General features: G+C 39.2%; 1 protein-coding gene across 2 annotated transcripts in view; it reads left to right on the top strand.

The window, feature by feature from the left end:
* PHACTR3 (phosphatase and actin regulator 3) overlaps positions 1-23,571 on the top strand; it is a 101,714-nt gene that overhangs the window by 1,291 nt on the left and 76,852 nt on the right. The window lies entirely within an intron of this gene.

Here is a 23,571-nt window from a genome sequence, read left to right as displayed (position 1 = left end):
GCTCCCCTTTCTCAGATTACTGAGTAAATAAAATATTCCAAGCTCTATTCATACACCTGCTATATTGCTTCTTTCTGAGCCAATGAGGATATTAATATTTGTATCTAATTTAAGTTCTTCTATTTATTTGCCTTATCAAACAACTGTGAGCACACTGGTCTGGAGTGAAATACAAATTGAATTAAGGCAAACAGTGGATGATTTATCCCTGATTACCAACTGTTCCGATACCCTAAGTGAAGGGAACAAAGGACTCTTCTAACATGAACTGCTCGACTCACTCCCAAAGGGGCAATCTTGACTGAAAGAGGAATGTATGTTTCTGCCATTTGATTTCTGGAAGCAGAAGTGACTAATGAAAGGAAGGCGTGTGCAACCTCAGTTTTAATTCCTCTAGATTGCTTTCTGCTAATTAATTCTTTTGGCCTTTGTGAGATACACAACAAAGAAAGTACACAACATGTCCGACAAATAGACAAAGATATAAACATTATTGTGCTTTTTGTTAGGACAAGGAACTGTCAATACCAAGGAGCATATTTTCCCCTAATACAGACTCCATCAGATAAACCAGTGTCCCATTGCATGGCAGAAGCTCCACTAAAATGCAAGAGAAGGTGTCTTGTATGTTTTCTGTTATTCATGCAATATGTGGAGAGAAACAAAAGGTGTTAAATACATATGGTTTTTGTCCAGGAAGGTATGAACAGTCAGTGGTAGGATTAGTATGCTTGGTAAGATTTTCAGGTTTTAAATTTGTTCATCAGATAGTATTGAACATCTGTATGCTTCCAGATGATAATAAAATGAACCTAAATTGCTTAATTTAGATAAAATTTTACCCTACAGTGTTGTGAGCAATCATTATGAGCAATTTTAGACATTTGGCTGCTTAAAAATCTGGAATACAATTTATATTATTTTAAGAGTTATGAATGCTAGATGATGTAATTGCAGTTTATATTATTTTACTGTCCTGGAAAATAATTTTATCATTATTATTATACCAACATAATTATCTATGGACTCTAAGTCAAAAGACAGTTTTAGGAGTGGGAAATGATATGTCCAAAGTTTGTGTTTACATCCCAACTCTGCTCGCAGACAAACCATGTAGACAAGTGTGAACATGTAAGATTCTTTCTTAATCTAAAAATTAAATTAATGTTATTAACATTTAAGTTACATGTTTAAATTACAGACAAACAGACCAAAATTATACCAAAATATGAGTATAACAGGATGTAGGATCCCTACAAAAACCATTGCTACTTTTACCTGGCCTTTGAGTGATGCCATATCCCATCTTGTTTTGGAACAGTTTTTTGGCTGTATGACGTGGTCAGGGATTATTCTACACCAACTCATTTGGCTGTGCCTACTGAGGAAAGGATATTAGGGTAGGAAATGTGGGAATAGATGAAGGCAGCCTAGACTCTCAAAAATTTCCTAGTGTTTTTTTGGTTTAAAGACATGTTTATATTTATCCTCTTGACCTGCACAATTACAGGATTTTTGGTTTAGCCCAGCTTTATGCAGGAAGTTTCAGTGCCATAGCTGAGAGTGTAGAGCTGGCAGCATAAAGATTTTCATGTATTTCCCTAAGGAAATCCTGTGATGCAAAGCTTCATTTCCCTTTCCCTCCTGAAACACCAGTTTAACCAGTAGACCTGACCCATCCCAGCGGGGTTTGAGCCTTGCTGGCTGTCTCAGCATCTGCTTTCACTGGACCAAATCATCTCTTTTTAGCTGACCCTGAGTAATGTGAGCATCAGATCCGAGGAACTCGGGATGAGCACGCTGCAGATGCAGATGTTGGTTCACCTTCCCAGTGCTTCATTTGCAATTTTTTTGATGAACTGTTGCTTGGGTGAAATGTCAAAAGGGAGTTTCCCCACGTGAGAGCAGAGCTGAGGTTTGTTTGTTTGTGAGGTTTTTGTTGTGTTTTGTTCATTTTTAAAGAGGACTCTGTTTTCATCCAGCAAGAGCACGGGATAACTCAGTAACTGGCTACGTTGAAGTAGCCTTAGATGCTGATTTTTGAGAAGTCCTGCACACTCACAGTCCTGACTAATGCCAGCAGAAGCTGCAATTATTCCAAGCCTTGAACAATAAAGGCTTCGTGATAAAGCCTCTTATTTAGTGTGCTTTTTCTCACAAAGCATTCACTGTAGAAATGAAAAACTGTTTTATAACCTTGATTTAGAAGAGCTGTAATCTTTACAGACTGCAGTGAATTTTATCACATGTAAAAAACTTAGAAAATTACCACATGCCACTACGATCTTACAAAATATTCCTACAATAAGTCAGATAAACAAGATGTTCAGCAAACTAGACTAGGGACAGTTAATAGCTATTTATTCCAAAACAGAGATACAAATTCACTGATTTAGATCCTTCATGTGCAACTTTAATTAAAACAGCAGCTCCTCACAGTGATCAGTAAAGATGTCATGGTCTAAGAAGAAAAGATGGACTTTAGTTCAGGCTCTGCTGACAAAAAGATGATTTTCTCCAGCATTTAAATGGTGCATAGAGGGCCTATTGGTAATGCAGAGAATACTGGAAATAGTATAAGAAAGATAAGAAGGAATGAGTGTATTTCTGCTTTAATTGGATCAGTTATTTATTTTCTCCTTTAAGATAAAATCATGCATTTCAGCCAGTATTTAAGACTATTTTATAGCCACTGAGCAGTATTTTATGAGAATTACTGTAGTACAACAAACACTGGGCTTCGTGTTTGAGTCTGTTTAAGTTCATTGTCACACTGAGTGAGCAAGCCTTGAAAAAGGAGGATGTCCTTAGTTTGGGAAACAGACATCAAAATACTCATGTCTTGCTTAACTGTAGACTGTCTCTAGCCCAGGCTGCTGTTAAGAAAGTGAATTTCATCTCATTCATAGAATCATAGAATGATTTGGGTTGGAAGGGCCCTTACAGATCATCTGCCAGCTCACTGCCACAGGCATGGCACCTTCCTAACCTGATTAGATCAGGTTGCCCCAAGCCCCATCCAACCTGGCCGTGAACACTTCCAGGGATGTCAAGAATCTCCTTATCTTACATGGCTTTCCCCTCCTCCACCTTTCCAGATAAGGATCAAGACAGAAAGGAGAGTCTAAAGAGAACAGATTTCAGTATCACCATCTAATTGAGAGACAGTTGCAGGAAGCCAAAATATTGCTCTCATTATATCCTTCCAGCAGTCACAGGGCAGAGGGAAGATTGACAATCTCATTTGATTTGTATCAAAAAAGGGAGGGGTGCACAGACTGGAGAAGAACGCACCATGTCAAAACTCTGTGTTACTTGAGGAGATACAGACAACCATGACAATGTGTGAAAATGTCACCCCCTCCCCCCTTTAATTTTGGGATAATCCATTTGAATTTGTAGAAGTACATATTGATGCCATCACGTTTTGCTCTCTGTGCTGCTGCCTTTCCTTCCTGGCACCACACAATTAAAGAAAATCTTCAGGATGGGCATTACTGAGCTCTCCAGCAGACCTTGCCAGTGGTCCACCATGTGTTCCTTGTCCTCCAGTGAAGGATCTGTGTTGAAGCAGGGAGCTGTTGTGCTGCAGGCAGTGGTGTTAGATGTTGTTAGCAGCTCTGTCATCATAATTTCTTACTGCCTGGTGAAGGGGGGGCTCCTCAGCCTCTCCTCTGGTTTGGTGTGCTTCAAGACCTGACAAGTTAAAGCTACTGCAGAGTAGCTGTTCCAGGGATACATGATTATGTCTTCACCAGACACTAATTCCCTTTTTATTTCTGTTGATACCATGTGTCATCAGCAGCACTGTGCTCTGGGTTAACTCCAGGGGAGAACAACTGCATAACACTTAAAAGGTCCTCCATCACTGGTTCTAGTTTTCATAATTCAAAAGTTCTGTAGCAGGCAGCATTCTTATAAGTATTCTTCTAGGATGCTAAGAAGAGATGCTGAGATGGAAATTGAAGTGTTATGTTCCTTTTGCATCATCTTTCTTTGGGCTGGAGGCTGACCTGAAGCCCAGCAGGGCCTCCCAGGCAGTGTGAGGAAGGACATCAGCTGTCCAAGTAATGACCAGGGAAAGTCATGATGCAATAAACAGCAGGTGCAGGAATACTCTCTGATATGGTTTTTTCTTTCTTGTGTTCTGTTTTGGAGCTGTAACCTCCCCTGGATGGACTGTGCCACTCCATATCTGTCATTGTCTTCTCTTAATGTTTTTGGGTTGATTTAGCTTCTAAAGATTTTATTTGACTCCTGTTTTTGCTGTATTTGTTCCTTGGACAAGTTTGCTCAGTCTGAGTCTTGAGCAGTGCTAGGGAGTCTGTGAGCCACTGGGAAGCTGTGTTGTCCCCTTAACCAGGACACTGGTCACCTCAGAGATGTTGGAAGCTACTTCCAGGGGATGTTTGGAAACTCAAAAGCAGATGGAAAGTAAAGTGTGGTAGGTTTGGGCTGCAGGTGCTGGCAGGGAGCAAAGGGAAGGCAAAGACAAACAGGAATTCAGCTGGAGTGCAGAATTGGTGCCAGCTCTCTGAAATCTGCTTGAGTCATTCTTGTTGCAAATATATTCACGCCAGGCCCATAATTCAGAAAATCTTCTAAGTGTGTGCTTAACTTCCAACATGTGCTTAAGATGGAAGGAAATTGATGGCAGAGGGAGGGCAGAGAGATGCTGTGGGTGCCCTGCCTGTCAGCTGGGCTGCTGCTCCATCCTTCTGCAGTCGTTTACATCACCACAACTTAAATCAGGGACTTAAAGGCTTATCTGTGATGTCTTTAGTCGTTGCATGAATTTTCAAATTTGATCCTAATGCTTGAGCAAGGACACCTTTAAAAAGTTGTTTGGGTTTTGTTTTGTTTTGTTTTGTTTTTTGTTTCCATTTCATCTTTATCAATAAGTCTGCTCTGTAAACAGAGTTTGTTTCACCTACATTATATTTCTTCTGAAACAGAATTTTACCAGATCTCCTACATCTGTTCCTTTATTAATTTATGGACAAAATTATCTAATCAGTGCTTTTGCTCCAGTTTATAATTGAACCCTGTGTTTTATTTATATGAAACTTAGTGGTACTCTCTCACTCAGAAGTTCCTATTCGTAACCAAAGGGCTCCCTGCAGAAAGTTACCATTCCACACCTAATGGGGGCTGTACTCAGGAATACTCAGTAGTGACTGGAAACATGCAGGCTGTTAGTTAATATCCCATTTTCCTTTCAAATGAAATCCAAATTGAATCCTATAAAGCTTCCCAAAACATTTGCTATTTGTGTGAATGTAGAGTTAAGAGTTTTTTCTGACACAGCACCTGAAAAATCATCACCATATTACCAAGTAATAATAGTAATGGGAATTATATTTTAAGAAATGCTCCACTGTGCTTTTGAGAACGCCTTTTTGTTTCTTATCAAATTCCAGTTCTTTCTTGGTTGGATCTGACTGGACCCCAAGTCCCTGTGATGCAGAGAAACTCCAGTGGAAGTACAGATGTCCCTTTTTCCTGTGTCCTGCAGCAGAGAATCTCCTCTTTCCCCAGCAGCCCTTGTCCCTGGCACATGACTCATCTCCCCCATGGCAGCTCTGCTCCAGCATTTTCCAGGAGGGGAGAAGGATCTCTCCATCTCTGGAGGATGGGCACAGTGTGCTGGGGAAGCTGCAGAGGTGGCACTTCCTGGGCGTGGATTCTCCTGCTCCAAATGCATAATTTTGGTCCTGCACATATAATTTGTGTCAGTGCTGGGCTATCATTACATTGCTCAACATGATGCACACTTAACACAAACTGCTTTTTGCAGTTGCCTGAGTATTTTACTTAAACTGATACTCAGTTTATTTTAGGAATCAAGAGCTTGGTGAAGTTATGTTTTTAATGCTACTTTTGCAGGAATTAAATGAGGTCAGTTAATAAGTATGCTATTCATGCTGAGGGTAGGATTTAGGCTTTTCCAGGATTTGAGTGTTCCCAGTGTTTGGAGATTTGTATTTAGCCAAACTTTAGAGTTCTGTAAAGGAAATACAGAGCTTTAATGGGGAAAAAAGTGTTTTAAAGTTGTCTTTTCTTCTAAATCCCAAGTTGGCAGGTAGTCTGAATGTTGCTGAAAAGACACTTAAACTGTTAAAACCTCTTTATCTAAGAAGTGGAAATACTGATTATACACCATCAAAATCTAGACTGGATTTATGAGAGTGAGGTCATCATATTGGAAATACCTGGTAGTTTTTTGTGTTTATCTTTGTCTCTTTAATTCAGGCTTTCTTTTTTTATGTTTACCTTTGTCTCTTTAATTCACACTTCCTTTTAAAACAAAAGTAAACCCCAGATTTGATTGCATACCTTAAGTAGAGAAACTCAGACCTAATTTACAACCTAATAACTTGTGCACACAAGTAGTTGCTCCTCTGTGCAAATAAGAAAAACTCATGTCTGTTAAATAATAAAAGATCTTCACACTTGAGCTATGAATGAAGATGGTTTAAGATTATTCATTCAGTTAATGTTTGCACCACACTTTGAGAATGGAAGAGTTATATAATGCTGGGAGTCATGTTTATCTGGAAATGTAACTATATTTTAGTGAGTAGTTAAGTAACAGTGTTAATTTTTCCCCAAAATCTTTAGTTTGGGACTTCTCTTTCAGGACTGCCCAAGTTGTGCTGTAATGAATGGGCTGCATAATTTATTTATTTATAAAATGGGTTTTTCAAACCAAGTGTATGGCTTTGTATTTTTAAAATGTAATATGCAGAATTATTTGCCCTTGCTTCTCTAAGCAGGTCAAGTCTATAAATACCAAGAGTAAGTAAAACTAAATATGATACCTTGATTTTTCTTCAAAATGTAGCCAGTTTGGATGCTAATACAATGGATTCTTTGTGCCCATTAAATCCCATGTCTTTCTTTGAAATTCAAGTTGATTTATGGCCTAACATATACACAATTTATACATGCCCCAGAGAGAACCTCATACAGTGACTTGAGGCAGGTCAATAGCTCCGTGCTTGAGCCTGCATAAATATTTCAGTGAGATGATCCAAATCAAAGGGGATCTTATCTTGCTTTCTGTACTACACTGATATTCTGGGTCAGCAGTGTGGACCTGTGGTTTCAGCTGAAGGAAGGCTTGTCCTTATGCATAAAGCACTTCAGAATTGTTCATATAATGAAGAGTAATGAAGAGACAGTTTGTGTGTTAATTTCCTTAATCTAATTCTTTTTTTTTTTAACATCCTCAAACTGTTCAGCTGCTGCATAACCAGCAAGTGGACATAGATCACTGCATTACATCAAACCAGTGAAGCCTTCACTGTTTTCTGAGGGCTGCTCCATCCCTCAGGCCACTCAGCCTTCCCTGTGCCTTGTCCTTATTGATCTGCTGGGAATGGCTGTCACTTTTCATTCAGTTGCTCTCAGAACTCTGCATCTCATCTCTCAACTAAACGGCCTGCACCAATACTTGGGTTTTTATCCTCAAAAGAACGTAAGAAATTCTGCCCCGGGTCAGGACTGAGGTGTGTCCAGCCTAGGACAGTGTTCTTGATGGGGACTGGAAGCTTGGGACAGGCTGGGAGCAAAGGGAAGGGTGGCTGAAGGAGCACACGCAAATTCCACATGAAATCATCAGGGTCAGTCTCCTGTGCTGCCTTCAAATAACAGCCACAGGGGTTGATGCTTTGGGCAGCTTTGCTCAGCATCTCGAACCAGTCCTGCTATCTTGGGGAGCTCAGACAGAACCTGAGTGGAAATCAGCCTCTGAGAGAGTTTCTTGGCTCCTGCAAGTTCACTTGTAATTGTTCCATCATGAATGAGATGGATCTGTGTGGAATATTTAAATAGAGAGAACGTGATAGTGTATGCAACACTGATTTAATTGGGTTTCTCTGAAGTTTATGCTTTGCAGATGGAACTTCTGTAATTTCATAAGCTCTGCATTTAGGATAGAAGAAAAAAAAATGTATTTTTTTAAAATTGTAACAGACTGTAGACTGGGTAGCAGCTTTGTGGGATTGCAGAGGTTTGAAGGAGAAAAACATTCTATTTTCAGATACAGCACTTCAAGTTAACTTCAGATTAAATGTTTCCTTCCATGACAGTTGCTCATTTGACTTTGCTCCATGTTACAGTGCCTAGAAGGAGAGAATATGTACTCATATTAGACTACCAACTATGCAGAGAAAGCTCTAGAAAAAAGAAAATGGAGTCTTGGACTCATACAAATTCTCCACTTGTCCAACATAAGTTTTAAATGCCTTTTTTCTTGTTTAGCTCAAGAAAATAAATGGAAAAATCAGAACTGAGATAAACTGTGAGTATCACTTCAGATTTCACAGGAGATACTTAACTGCAGAGAACTTAATAACACATCTTCCTGCAAGTGAGGAACATAAGTGAGCTCCTGCCCCCTGGGAATCCCCTGCATTTAGGAACAAAACAGAGGTTCCTGAGAATGTGCTATTTTACTGTAAACTCCTGATACCAATTCAGAATGGAATGGCGTGACACAAAAACTGTTTATCCTCACTAAACCCTTGATTCTCTTTGATCTGTAGTGGGAGCAAATATCAGCCACTGCCCCAGGCTGGTGCCTTGAACCCTTGCAGCAGTGGTGAACTTAACAGATGACATGATCAGATGTGGATTTTCTTAAGGCAAACATAGGGAATGTGAACTACAGCTGTCAAGATGGATAGCAGAGAGAGTTCTTAGTGTTATGGTGTACATTTGCTGCTGCAATTCAACCAGAAGAATAAACTGAAAGGAAGCCAAGTAAAAGATAATTTTAACATGTAGGAGTACAAAGGAGCGTCCTTCAAAAATCCAGAATATTGTGCATGAATGAAAATGTTTTAAGAAGGAACCCTAACTAATGGAAATTTATCCTGTGTCTCTCTTTTTAGTCCAAGGAGCTATCACTGAAGGCAGCACAGGCTGGCCTGGAACACTGGCATTCCTTCTGTCTCACTGGGTTGGTGCTTCCTTACATTCTCTTGTTCTCATGTGACAGGGTAGAGCTTGTTGCAACTCTTTTTACTTCCCAGTCTGTTTTCTCTACAGTTTTTTGACTTTTCTGCCATCCAGTCTGAGTTCATTCTAGTAGCTAGCTCTCCTGCCTTAGCAAATTCAGCAGCTCCAGTTCCAGAGGCCTTTCTCCCAAACAATTCTTGTGGAAATAGGCTGGGGGTTACTGCTGTAACAGCAGAGAAGCCAACAAAGCCTGCCTCCCTCCAGATCCAGCATTTTCAGTCCTCAGTGTGATCTTAAACTGCTAAAAATCCTATTTGTGACTGAGGTCTTCAGATTGGCTCCTCTGTTGTCTAATGAAGAGTCAGACTGGGTGAACCCTCTTCCCTTAAGGGCCTCACAGCAGCAGCTCTCCTGTGCTGCTTTGGTGTGGAACCAAACCTGACCTCACACCCAGGCTCTGCCTACAGGCAGCACTTTCCAGGGTCACTGGTGTCATTTTTCATCAACTCCATCCTTGGTTGAATGTTGCCAGTGAGCTCCAAAGTCAGTGTGGGTGGCAGGAGATGAAGGGGTTAAACAACCCCGGAGCAAAAAACCAGGAGAAGCTGTTTTCAATAACTTGTTCCATTTATATTTTTATATTTTTATATTCTCACTCTTGCTCTCACAACACAACTTCTAGGCTTTATTCCAACATGTCAAGGGTCTCTAGTTCTACCCACCTTTTCTAAAAAAGCTGCACTATGACCTGGGGCATTATTCATCTCTCTTATTTGGGAGATGATATTTTATATAATCAGCTATTTTGAGTCCTGCACCTGCAGAAAATCAATTCTGCTTTGCACCCTGGATTTTAATATTCGTTGATTCACCTTTTTTTAAAGGATTTGATACATATTTTGCAATAACTTTTTAAAAAACCCAACAGTAAAAAAACCCCAACCTCTCCAACCCAAACACTTGGCACTGCCATGAGCTTATGAATTTTCAGATCATGATTTGCTTGGCTGCTCTAATGAAATAATTATAAAAGAGTTAAATTACTGAATATACTTTCAGTGGCTTAGAGATCATAAAATACCAGCAGGGAAATAAACCCAAACTTTCTGAATAGAAAGTATGGGATGATGTTTTTCCTCTATCCAAAAGGACAGATCTCTTAGAAGAAGGATACAAGTCATATACATTTTAAAATTTATTTTCTCATTCTATTAAAAGAAATGGAAAGCTAATTCTGGTAGGTTTCACTAATTAGTTTTTAATTCAAATTCCCCTCCCTCTCTCAAGAAATCCCCCTGCAATTTGCCAGCAGAGCATTGCAGAAATCTTTTTTCAATTTTGGTAGCTGCTGTAAAGTTGTCTGGGAACAAAATCTACTTTTCAACAGATTAATCTAAATGTACATATCCAAGTAGGGATAAAGTGGCAGTAGCTTGAAAACTAACTTTCATTTTAAGTAGTTTTTTGAAGAAAGAGGAGAACTTTGGGTATTACATCATGGTTTTTCAGAAATACTAATTTTTTAAACACAAGGAAACTTCTTTTTCCTGCTTTACAATAATAATCTGATTTTTAATCAGATACTGTCTGTTAAAATGAAATCACAGAAACTTAGAAATACCTTTTCTGACAGAAAGGGACAAGACTAAGCATTTCAGAGCCGACGGGAATCGCGCAGTTTAGAGATTTTGTTGTTATAGATCATAATATTCTCATAATGCAAGAGAGATTACAGAAATATGGCATAGTCTTATTTTGTCTGACATTGTAAAGAAAGAAAGACTTAAAGGATTAGTCTTGGTAACTTAGCTGTTCCTTTGCAACGTGTTGTGATATAATAGGAAATAATGCAGCGCAGATCCTGAACATGAAATAAAGCCTCTGGTCAGAATCTCGTTAATGCCAGGAATGATTTAAAGCCAGCCAACAGCCCCAGTTTTCTGTCCCAGAAATGACAACACAAGATGTGACGTCTCTTACTCTAATGCTGCATAAGGGCACATCATGCATGCGATTAAGATACGATTCAACACGACTAATTCCTCAAGATTCACTTCTCTTCATTGTTAGGAACCCAAGGAGAGCACAAGAGAGCTGGGCTAGATTTCAGATGGAAGCTGCTACTCTGACAAGGAATCAGACTCCTTCCTTCTCCAGTGTCTGGGGAGAGAGCTGGGCCAGGGAGGCAAAGTTAAATGTCTTTCACTCAAGTAAGCTGAGCACCTAATTTACACATTCATGGGGCACAAAGCATCACTCACTGTGCTAACAAATCACCGTAATGAGGTATTTGCACACCCACACACATTTATACTCATGCTGTTGCTCAGCTTGCACCTGCAGTGGTGGTGAATAGATGTGTAATTACATCTTGAGCTGTTGAAAGCAGGGCTGCAGGCACGATCTGTATAGCTGGAGTAAGTGGCTGCCTTTTCCCTTCACTTTGCTGTGGTCGGCAGCTTTTTGGAAACTGTTTCACCACATCAGTCCTGCTTTTCTGTTATAACAGCTCTGAGAAGCTTTTCCAAGGAGCCCTACAGGTGTTTGCTTTGAGTCATTAACATGTTGGGTGACTGCTCCAAGGACTCATGTCTCTTGCAGCATCAGAGCACTGTGAGTCCCTCGGCTGATAACACTGGCACACTCTGATAAGCTCAGAGCAAGGACAAGGGCTAGAGGGCCAAAGTTCAGACGTGCTCAGGTCTTGCAAATAAAGAATTTGTGAAGAAATGGTCAAAAAGCTGGTGCTGCAAGATTCTCCTGAGAATAACAACTGTTACATACTGAAATCTGCAAAATTTGTCATGGCAGTGCTCATTTCTTGCCTTACAGCCTCAAGTCAGATCTAACAGTCCCTGAACACCAGAAATCAGAATCCCATCTTCAGGGGGACCACTGAAGTCCTTCCACTTCATTAAACATCCAAGACATGTTCCAAACTTTAGATTCATGACTGTTGCTGGAAATATTTTAATTACACCTTCTAAAGCCCAAATTTTTGTTCCCTGATTTCCCTCAGAACGCCACCTGTGCACAAACTAAAACCATTGCTAGCTCGGATGTTTTACAGCCTCCAGAAAAAGCTCAGAGATTCCACTGCAGGCATTTCACCATTGCAGCAAGCCTGACTGACCCAGAGCTCCTGCTCTCATCTGGTCATTTGGGTGGCTTTCAGAAGCTATGACTTCAAAGTAAAAATAGTGTGTCTGGAATGGTTTTAAGAAACTGTTTTATTTCATCCGTTTTCTGCCCAAAATGCACTCTGCCTTCTGAGATGTGAAGAAGGCTTTATCTATTCCACTGCCCTTTAAGTTTGCTTCAGGTGAGAGCCTGGTTATTTAGGCTGTTTCCTGTGACAGATGGGTTATTTACAGCAATTGTATCCCAAAGATGTATAAAGTATTATTTTCATAAATTGTTGGCAGCTTTGGGATCCCAAACATCACATGCAAATCAGCAAATTCCAAGTGGCTTAAGCATCAGATTCCAATAACACTGATGTTTGAATAGTAATTATATATAGTTTTAAGGTTTTGTCTGAAATTTAACAGTTTTAATGCATTTTTACTGGGCATTTCACATCTGTGTTCGCTACCACTGACCACCAGTGTGTTGGGCTGAGGATAATGGAAACTCACAATTGCACATCTCAACCAGTGCATCACTGTAAAACTATCTGCACAATTTAAATGCCTGGACACTAAACTGTGATTCCCTTTCAGGTCCTGTGCTATCAAATAATCCATATCCATTGAAAATTGATTTGACATGCATAATCACTGTTTAATTGTCATATCTCCTAAGGAGGCTATTTTATAGAAGTGAAAATAATAGTGTAGGAGAAGTATATGGTTTTCTCTAATAAGCGAGTTATTGTGATTAGCCTGCCCTAATAGCATAATTGCATTCTGGATGTTCTCTCCTCAGCAATAACTCTGGTAATTACAGTCTATGTGTGGTCCAGGTCCTGGCAGGGGGCAAGGGGGTGGGGTTTGAGGATTTGCTGTTGTTGATGTTGATGCTCAAATATGAATTTTAAAAATATGTGCCAAGATTTTTCTGCACTGCAGCTTTGGTCAAGCTCTAGGATGATCTCCAGGATGAGAGAGAGTAGCTATCAGGTTTTAATTTTTCATTTTCAACCATTGTTGGTGAAAAAAAATCAAAACAATTGCAGCTTTCATTGGTGGAGGGGAGTGAGAAAAGGAGAGGTAAGGAGGTGATGGCAGCTATCACCTGTTTACCTTTGTATTTTGTGTGTTTTCCTGTCAACATATTGCGTGAAAAGCACAACCCAAGGGTGTCTGGATTTCTGACATTTTCTTTCTTCATGGCTCATGCCACTATAAATCCATCAGGCCTGCAGTCACATCCTCACAGTAGCCTGGAGTGAGCTTACAACCTGGAGCACCAATTCTCCCCTAATATCCATATAGAAGAGGTTGCTCAAACTTCAGTTATATTTAGGACTGGATTTCAGCTGATGCAATACCACTATAAGAGCTCTTTCTCCCAGAAAATGTAGAGCCAAATATTAAAGCATTTAGTCAGGAAAAGAGATGAGAACAAAGCTTTTAGATCCAAGAGGATTTAAGTGTGGAACAGTCCTGGAGGAGTGCTTGGACAAATCTATTCTGATAGTCCTTAAGAAGTGCTACAGAACCATCCCCATTTACCAATTTTTCCTTACAAAAATTACATTTACAGCTGTAATATTCCAGTCCTCCTCTCCTTGAAAAAGACTCCAGAAAACCCAACCCCACCCAAAGTTTGGTCACCTAAAAAAAAGAGAAGCCAGGCAATTATGTATGTCTGTAACTAAGTTATTGCTAGTGGGTTTATGCAGAAAGTGTTCAAATACTCAAATTACAGCATTAAAAAAAGTGTTTAACAGCCCTAGCAGAACAGCCAAGGTTTGACGGGGCCCAAATAACCCATCCTGATGGTGCGGCTGAGTCCTGATGGGAAGAACAATTTCACTGCTGTTGCATGGGGAATTCTTGTTCCATAAACAACAACCTCAGTTCTCCTGGGAATACTGCAGTCACTTCAGGAAATAATACAGCTTGCAACTTGTTAGTTTGTGATATGCACTTTGTTTACTATGCAAGAAGAGATTTAGTGAAATGGCTTGGGGTTTGAAACGGGATTTTTCAGCTATTCATAATTTTGAAGCTGATTTAACTATTCACCTGGAATTGTGATGCAGAGCAAGTAATTGCACAAGTTAATGGCAATTACAATAACTAACAGGCATAATGAAGTGTTTTGCATATGCACTCATGGGATTTTTGTGCATGCAAATCATTTGTAGATTTTGTACAAAGTTTCTTCATTGTATGTAAAAGAACTTTTTTATATGTTGTTGCCATGCCTATTTTATTTAGCACAGGATATTAAACTAGACATTCAAAGAATTCAAGCACACAGCTACTACCACTGATATGTGTGTTATAATTGACTGACTGCTTAACCAGATTGCATGAATAATGCTTATTTTTTTAATCAAAGGTTGATTCTTACGTGTTTGCCTAGTTCTCTGGTAGATCAAGGCCTGTATTTTTTGCTAGAAATACAAAAATTTTAACTGAACTTTGAGCAAATCCCTTTGGGGATTTTCTTGAGAATCTACCAGTGGAAGAACTACAAGAGTTGATAGTGCAGAGGCCAGAATTTGCCAGAATGCTCTTCTTCCTTTGGTTTTGTTTCATTACTTTAATGTTTCTTTTTTTTTTCCCTTTTTTTTGAGACTGAAAAAGTCATGCTACTACAAGTCATTATGGTTATTCACTTTTACTTGCTCCTGGTTTCTCCACACCCAGTTCCTTTCCAGGTGCCCCAAGAGCAGAGTCCTCCAAGAGCCCAGGCTCCTTGCTTGGTAGAGTAAGGGTTTTTCTTTGTACATCTTTGCTTTTGGAAAATTCTGATGAGATTAGCCTTGAGCTCTCTGCATAACCAATTCCATCATGAAATGGAAAAAAAAGAAATGGGAAAGAATCCCTACATTCAGGGAACCAGCTTGCGCAGGAGGACAATCCAGAAGGCTGTAGCTCTGTCAGTGGAATGGTTTGGCAGATCTGTAGTGCAGCCCAGACTTCTTCCAGGGAGCAGAATGACTCAGTGCAGAGGAGACAGAGCTAATGATGGCTGAAGAGTCCTAATGATGCGTGTTGTGTACAAACAAAGTACAAATCCATTATATTCTGCTTTCATTTTATTAATTGGTCATTCATTACCCAATGCACTGTCAATTAAGTGGCTCTAAAGAAATTCATGGTATCCTCCTGTTCCTTTTATTCATAATAAATATGTCAGTCTCTGATTAAATGCCTGAGTGGTTAGAACATGTTTAGAGGATATGACATTGTCTACCTCTTCACAGTATGACCCAAGGCTCTGATGACACAATTAAGGCACGCTCCAGCAGACAGACCAGCTCCCCACAGTGAGCTTCCTCAGTGGGCTCGTCCAAAGTCATAAGGGTTATGATTCAACCTAAAATCAGTCCCCAGGAGTGTCTCAATGTACACCCTGCAGGAGAGTCTCAGTGTGCTTATGGCTCAGAACTCACCGAGTCTCAGCCTGTGCTGGAGTGAAGCTCGAAGTGAAACCCAGGAACAGCCACCCAAGCTTGATAAAATCACCAGTTCTTATTTCAGAGCATTTGGAAACAGATAATGTTTAAATTCTGACAAACAAGGTACCAAATAGTCATGTTAGTCTGGGAACACAGTCAAATGGTTCAATCTATTCTAATTTGGATAATTTCTCCTAAAAATTATAGTGGTCTCTCCCATTTAACAAAAATAGGCAGCATCTGTGCAAAGCAAGGTTTGCATAGCCAAGCATATGTTTTGCACACATGCAAATAAACTTAATTAAGAGTTGCACTCAGTCACAGAGTGAATGACATAAGGTATTGGACTAGGACTGAGCAGTGCCACTTGTGTTTGGCTGCTGAGCACAGACAATACACATTTCAAACACTGCAGAAATAATCTAGTGCATCCAAGCTTGTGATGGTGACAGGAAAACTAGGAAATCAAGGGAATATGCAGATAGAAAATATGGAGATGTAAATATATTACTCATCAGGAACTATTTGCTCAGCTATAATGGATGTCATTGCATCTGACTAAATCAGTAAGGGCTGTGAAAGCAAATTTGGGTCACGCTACCACCTTAATTAGTAACTACCAATCTTACTAGGCTTATTGCCTTCTCAACCAGTCAAAAACTTCCAGATTTTTGCCTCCAGTTCCCCAGATGATCTGCAAAAATTTTCAGATTGCATTTTATTTAACTGATTCTGACCTGAAACATGAACAGGTTTTTGTCCTTCTCAAAAAATAGAGAAGTAGCTAAAAAAGCGAATTGGAGAGAAAGTCCTTGCTTCTTTTTATAGTCACAGTTTGAATTTCATGCATGGCAGTAGCTCTAAGGCACTGAAGCTATTAGATAATTTTTAGTTCTACCTATTATGTGAGCTGTTTTAGAAGAGAGGAAAACCTACTCAAATATATTTAAAGATAAAAGCAAAACATGAAACACAGCATTTTGAACGTATGCAGGCGTCTGCATCAATGGCACTCACGAGGCAAGTGCATTCCGAAACAATCACACAGAGCCTGAATTCACAGCCCAAACCATTACATAAACACTGCCAGCTTTAGTGGATGTGGCTGTTTCATCTCCAGTGTAGCACTGGGAGGTGGCAGTGACACGTCCTGGCCACGGTGCTTCCTTTGTCACTAATTCACACCAGTCCCAAAAATCCAGTGCCAAGGGTGGCTTTACACCCAAACTGGGGGACAAACAAACAAACTCAGACCCTGAGATCTCTGGATTTCCAGCTGGTGGAGGATGATTCTCCAGTGGGATCAGGAGAGTTAACTCAAGCTGGGGAGCTGGTGTGTTCTCTCTCCTTATCTTTCACTTTGTCCCACATACACCCCCATTATCTTTAAAATGTTTTAACTGTTTCTGCTGGGCAGAGGAGGAGAAGAAGAGAGGCAGGGTAGGTTTTTGTCACCTTGTTCTCTCCATTTTAATCAAGAGGGTAGGCTTATGTATCCTCACATTTGGGAAAGCAATCTTGAATTGAATTCCAGCCTGGAAAAGTCATCCAGATGTGTATAATGAAGCATAAAATAAATGGGGTGCAAAAAAATCTCTAGGATGTTGTTGTAGCAGAGGGCCATTCATTCTTAGAACACACTCATGAGTATTGGATCCTCCCCTGAGCTTGCAAGCACTGCCACGTGCTGCCCTTGCAGTTCTGGGGGAATTGGACATCCTCCTCCAAATAATGCTTGTTAGAACAAGCTCCAACACCCATGAAAGAGTTGTGTAGCTGCTTGTTTTTCCATATACTAGAGGTAAAAGTTTTACCTAATGAAGAGATACAGAGACTACCTGGGATTTTGTCTGTATTGGAACCACTTGTGCACCTTTTTCTGTTCTATTTGTGCTTCCTTTTGTTTCAAATGGATTTGGGGGTGCTTGGTGCTTCACAGTGCTTTGAACACAGCGAGTAAGGGGAGTGTGGAATTCAGACTTTGGGAGGACCTGTGAAAGTCAACAGGAGATGGGCTTAGAAATAACCTGAGTGTTAACAATCTATGACAAGGACTGCTTGTAATCCAGTATGGTATTCAATTTCTTCTTATGCTTTCATAACCAGGGGGTTTATGGGTTGTACATATTTTTTATACACTGACAAGTATTTTTAGCCAAAGGTATTTTTGATTCCAGACGCTCCCACAGGATTGGAATTGGCCTTTTCCTTTGGTCTGGTTCAACCTCTGGGCTGACTCAGCGCATTAATGATGTCTTCCTGAGATACATCCTTTACCTAAGTGACACATTTGTGCGACAAGAAAGGGAAATGTACAGGGACTCTAGTGAAGATCAAAAGAATCCATATCTTAAATTTCATCTTTCCTTACTGCTATGCAAGAATAAGAAAATATTTTTTCCCATCCTCTGCACGACATGATTTTTTAGACACAAAGACCTTCATTCTGTAGTAGAAAGATGCGGAAGCAGGTTTCTTGTTAAAAACTACTGTTCACTCTGTTTTTCTAATACAAGAACATCCGTGTTTTCCTGAACAGAAGTTACGTGGTGCTGAAGTAATAACTGAAAAGATCTTTCTGTTTCCATTGAACTTCCATCTACATCAAAGGATCTCTTTCTGTACTCCTTGCCATTTTAATGGTCTTCTCTAGTAAATCTGAAGGCGAGAAGAGCAGTTGTCATGGGAACTGGCAACAGATGACTCAAGAAAACAAAATTAAATGTTGGCTTGATGTCAACAGCTAATCTAGTGCCCTGCCAACTGCAATCACAGCTAACATGAGCCTTGCCCAGCAAGCTGTGATTTGAAAGGAGTTGCAGCCAAAGATAGAGTTTCTCACCCCATGAACAGAAGAACATTTTAAAAACTTAAACTAATGAGGGGACCCAAGAACTTTGGAAACAGTGAAACTTGGAAAAACATGGTTTTTAATTGCTGAGTTAGAGCCTTTACAGCCATAAATCAGAATTTCTTCTTTGACATCAAAATTGTGATGTCAAATTAATTACCATTTCAAGATCTGTCTTAGCATTTTCAGGATCCATATGATTGATTTGTGCTGGGACAGAGTCCAAAAATTGTTTCAAATTGTGGTTTTAGTGCATCTGTTATCTAGAAAATCCAGTTCCTATTCTATAATCTATTTTGCAAAGGAACATCTTTAAGTATATATATAATATATATAAAATTTATATATATATAATTTATGTTTTATATTTATATTATAAAATAATAACATCATTTATTATTTTATAAATAATTTTCTAAATTATATTATAAAATATATAAATTATTATAATATATATAATTTTTAGACATGGAATTTAAATACTTTTTTTCTAAGAAATCCTATCTAGCTTGTTTTGTCATCAGTAGATTTTAGGGCCTAAAGGGCTGCATTGAGGACTGTAATTCAGAGAATATATAAAAAAACTGTCTTTTATATCCAGTGATAGAAAATACAGTCTTGGTTAAGAACAATCTGCTAATACTTGGCTCCTCCTAGTGACTGTTAATTTAGCCCATATGGAGTGTAACAGAAAATAGAACAGTCTTGAAATAAAATAAGAGTGTGTTTAGAGCTTGTTTACATAAACACAGCCTATGAAAATCTATGCAGGTTCACTTACGAAAGTACAGTGGATTAATTAACTATTAAAATCTGTGTGGACACTCATATTGAGAATTAAAGTGAGCTCAATTTAATTTAGCTTTATTCTGTTCCAAAGTAAATGAACCTAAATTGAATTAGGATTACTTTAATTCTAGGAGAGAGTATTCATGCAAATATGCTGTGGTTTAATTAAGCTACTTCCAAGCACGCACACTTAGGTGAATTGGATTAGATTTTGTAAGCATTTCCATGTCAAAAAGCTAGTAGGATTCATGGAAAGGACAACTTTTGGGTTGAAATGTCTTTGTGTGCAGCGATGTATCAGTCTGGCCACTTCAGTAAACATGCAGTGATTGATTTTTCTCTTTGTTCTGGGATCTTCCATGTGCATTTTTGCCATGTTCTCTCTAATCTGTACACATTCCAGGTAACTTAATCAGGAAGATTTTCTAACCTTACTGCAGTTGTAGTTTTATGAACTGTCTACACCCACAAACATTTGGAAGTTGTGGAAATTTTAGACTTCCAGGCCAGCTTTGTTTTCAGTAGTAAAGTGTCAAAGAACTTGTTCAGAGCCTATGACAACCTTTTCTCTAAATATTAAAGTTCTCATTAGCTTGATACATAATAAATCCAGTAGGACCTCATTTGCCTTTTTACGTGTCTAAAATACATTAAGATGCCTTCTGAATGAGCATCTCATACAAATCTAGACCAGTTTAAATGAGGAATGGATTAATCTCAATCTACCCAATGTATCTCCAGGTTTTCCACACTCAGAGGGAATAAAAATCAGCTAAACCTACACAGAATCAATCTCTAGATCCATCCATCCACTGAAGGGACTGAAAATGTGTGTCTGTCTCAGTGTGCATGCATGGGGCACACATTCTGGGGGCTGTAGCTGAGGAGCAGCCAAGAAGTGGAGGGAGCAGTAGGTTTTTCAGGGGCCAGTGCCCTGCCCTGGTGGGTGAGCGTGTCCAGGACATTGCTCACATGCTGTCTCATGCTCTCGAAAAACCTCATTTGTGGCTGGCCAAGAGGGAGTTTTGCTACAATATTATGGCTTTGGAGATTGTTCAATTTACGATCTTTGTTCGAGCCTCTGCCTAAAGGCAGGATTGAGCCCATATATTGTACATAAAGAGTTCAAAGGAAACAACATGCAAGTGCAAGTGCTCAATTCATCTGGCTTTTCTTCCACTGCAGCTGCATTGTGCAGTACTGAAAGTAAATAGTGTTACAAACTTATCTCACATCTATTTGCATTATATTCCTTGTAGAATGGCCTATAAAGAATGTAGTTAGTGAATAAAATAGAAGGTTTAGATTTAAAAAAAACCCAACAAAACAACTTCTCTATTTCTGTTCGACAAGTGTTGAGATTTCTCTGTGGTTTTGATGGAACTTTTGACTTTTTAATGCATCAAGGTCCTTTTCTATTGGCTGTGTGTAGCCTTGAGCTGACCTTGGTGCTGAAACTGGTGTGGCCCTCCCTGGTCCACATTATCACATCCCTGGAACTCCCAGGGTGGGAGATAACTGAGTTTATGAGGATAAATAACATGTTGGAATATCCTAATCTTATTAGGTGATCAGCGTAGAGCCAGTCTCAAATTCTTACAGCAATTTTGGAGGGAGGCTGATGAAGAGAGGCCCAAAACAACAGTCAATGAAAGCATTACCAGACAGGAAAACCAGCAATTCCTGACCTGCTGATTTGGATCTATGGGTGTGGATGAAAACTTTATCCAGTTTTAATCCCCCAAGGAATGGAAATATGATTCTAAGGCTATGGCCTGTGCCACCTACACTGTCCTCATATTGAGTTGTTTCATTATTTACCCCATATAGGAAGGACAGAAAACTGCATTTTCAGAGCTGACTAGAAACAAACTATGTACTTTTACACAGTGCAGAAACTGCCTTCTCACTGATTATTCTCTGAAAAGACCATCACAACTGCAAGTGAAAAGGCAGGAGAGATTGTGAGGAATGCTCATAGAATGTGGGAAGTGATAAGAGAAAATCCCACAGGGATTACAGTTGAGTGCTACTGCTTTTTGACATCACTCTTTTCACTTTATTTTATGTTGGCTGGTGAAAAAGTGGTCATCCCTGTTTCAAATGATATCTATGTGTGACAAATGTTAGAAACTACAAAAATCTTATTTTAACACATGTTGTCTGTGATGTTAGGTAATGTCTGTAAAGCTTCCCTTCAAAATTTATTTAGTGCTCAAACTAGGAATTTCAATTGCAAATAGAGAAATTCATCCCAAGCAGTGGTGCTGGTTATCAACAACTGTTTCACTTTTGTATTTTTTGTACAAATTGAACCTGAATTACTGTTTCTTGCTTTACCAAAGTTACTCTTGCACTCTAGAAGAGTGGGTAATTTACAGGCTTCTAAGCTTTTCCAGCTTTGGCCAAGTGGAATTTTCTACAGTGCTTCAGTGTTTCTGCCTGAAGGTCAAAAACATATATTTGGGGCATCTGTAGAAATATTGGTAAATAATTGATGGATGTGGACGTGTATTTTATTTGTAGGGATTACATAAGCAGATCACAGGATCACAGAGTGATTCAGCCTGGCAGGGATCACAGAAGATCATCCAGTCCAATACAAAGGTTATTTGCAAGGAAGAGATTCTAGTTTCTCAGAGGATGCTGTAGTTGGAAAATAAATGGAATTGTGAAGTTATATCTTGTTACTGCAGAAACAAGGGTACAGCATGATGATATTTCTTTGTTCTGTCATATACCTTAAGAAGAGCTCTTATTCCTGTAGAAATCAGTGTTGGTGAAATAGAACCCCAGTGTTGGGTCTTTCACTGCTTTTGGAGTAGTACTTAGGTGTAATCAGTTTAGGGCCACATTATCCATTCCTCACTCACAGAGCAGTGCTTTGCTCTCTGGTTAATCACAGCAATGGTCAACAGCAATATAACTGATTTAGTGACCTGAGGAATCCTGGCAGGATCTGTAATTTGCATTAATTACACCCTGAGCCTCACTCTGGAAATAGCACATGCTGTCACAGGGGCTCAGACACTGCATCAGTGACATCTTCAGCAACTGATAATATTTCCCATCCCATTTACAGGACTATAAACATGTATTGATAGAAAGCCCTCAAGTCCTGACCCTGGTGCAGTTGGAATGATGCATTTAATCATTCATCACCTACACTGATAAATCCAGGCTTAATGATTTTAATCATAGCTCAACATTGCACTGAGTGGCTTCTGTTTGGAAAACTCTGTGTTGGAATAATCACTTGAGACCTCTGCAAAGCAGATATGGCATTACAGACTCCCCTTGGCTACGTTAGGGCTCCAGACTCTTACCTGGGCAGCAGCTTTTTATCCCTGACAAAACAGCATTAGGTAATCTTTTCCCTCTTGCCCTCACAGGAGCTCTACAAACCCACTGACAAAAGATAGAAATACCATCAGAAAACATATTTAAATTCTCAGCCCTTCACCATTTCAGTGTTTCCCCCTTACAGCAATTTCTGGGCTTGAACAGGGTTTTATACAACTCAGTTGCATAACAACCTTTCAGTGAACCATTAAATTGCTTACACATACAACAAATTTCTGTGACAGATGATGAAAATAAAAATTGAAAAAAAGGCCTTATTGAGAAAATGAAAGGAACTTATTGCCACATTTAAAACCCCCAAATATCCTAATTAAGCTGGAGCAAGACACACAGTGATAGTAGTATGTGAACTTTCTAGCTTTTAAGTATAATTGTTAGGACATTATAAAGATACTTCCAGGAATATATTGGAATCTATGGTCTCTCTATTTCTACTAAATATAACATTAATTTCAAATCAGCAATGGTTACAAATGTTAATTACTACAGTAGTATCAAAGTACTCCAAACATGTTAAGTGTATTCGAATGAAAAAGACTTTAAAATAAGAGAGATTTCTTTGGGTTCATGACAACAAGAGGACAAATGCCTCATTCTACAGAATTTCTAAATCTAAAGTTTTTGCTTTAAAGAGTAGCTGTTTCCAGTTTTTATAAGTATGCCTCTTCTATGGGTATTCATTAAGTCTGGTAGAAAAAAAGTCTAAAAACTGAGTCCAAACACAATTTATGAGTATTTAATAAATACTGAATGTTGTAGTCCTAATTTCACCTAATTTAAAACCTGTTAAGAAAGATTCCTCAAATACCAGTTTTTCTTCATTGTGAGTGTCTCAGAGAGTTTTCTAATTCTATTTGAAGAGTTCTAAAATTAGCACTCAGCATTCTGATGCACAGACAGATTTTTCTCATTATCATTTTTTTTCCTTGGCAAACAGGAATCAAAAGAAACAGAAAATCCACCTTGGATTTTCAAGAGGTGACCTACCCAGTTTGCACCCAGTGACCCCTTTCTCAGTGAGGAAACA

Source organism: Vidua macroura, chromosome 17, assembly GCF_024509145.1.
Source record: "Vidua macroura isolate BioBank_ID:100142 chromosome 17, ASM2450914v1, whole genome shotgun sequence".
Taxonomy (NCBI): Eukaryota; Metazoa; Chordata; class Aves; order Passeriformes; family Viduidae; genus Vidua; species Vidua macroura.
This window is presented reverse-complemented; position numbering and strand designations above follow the sequence as displayed.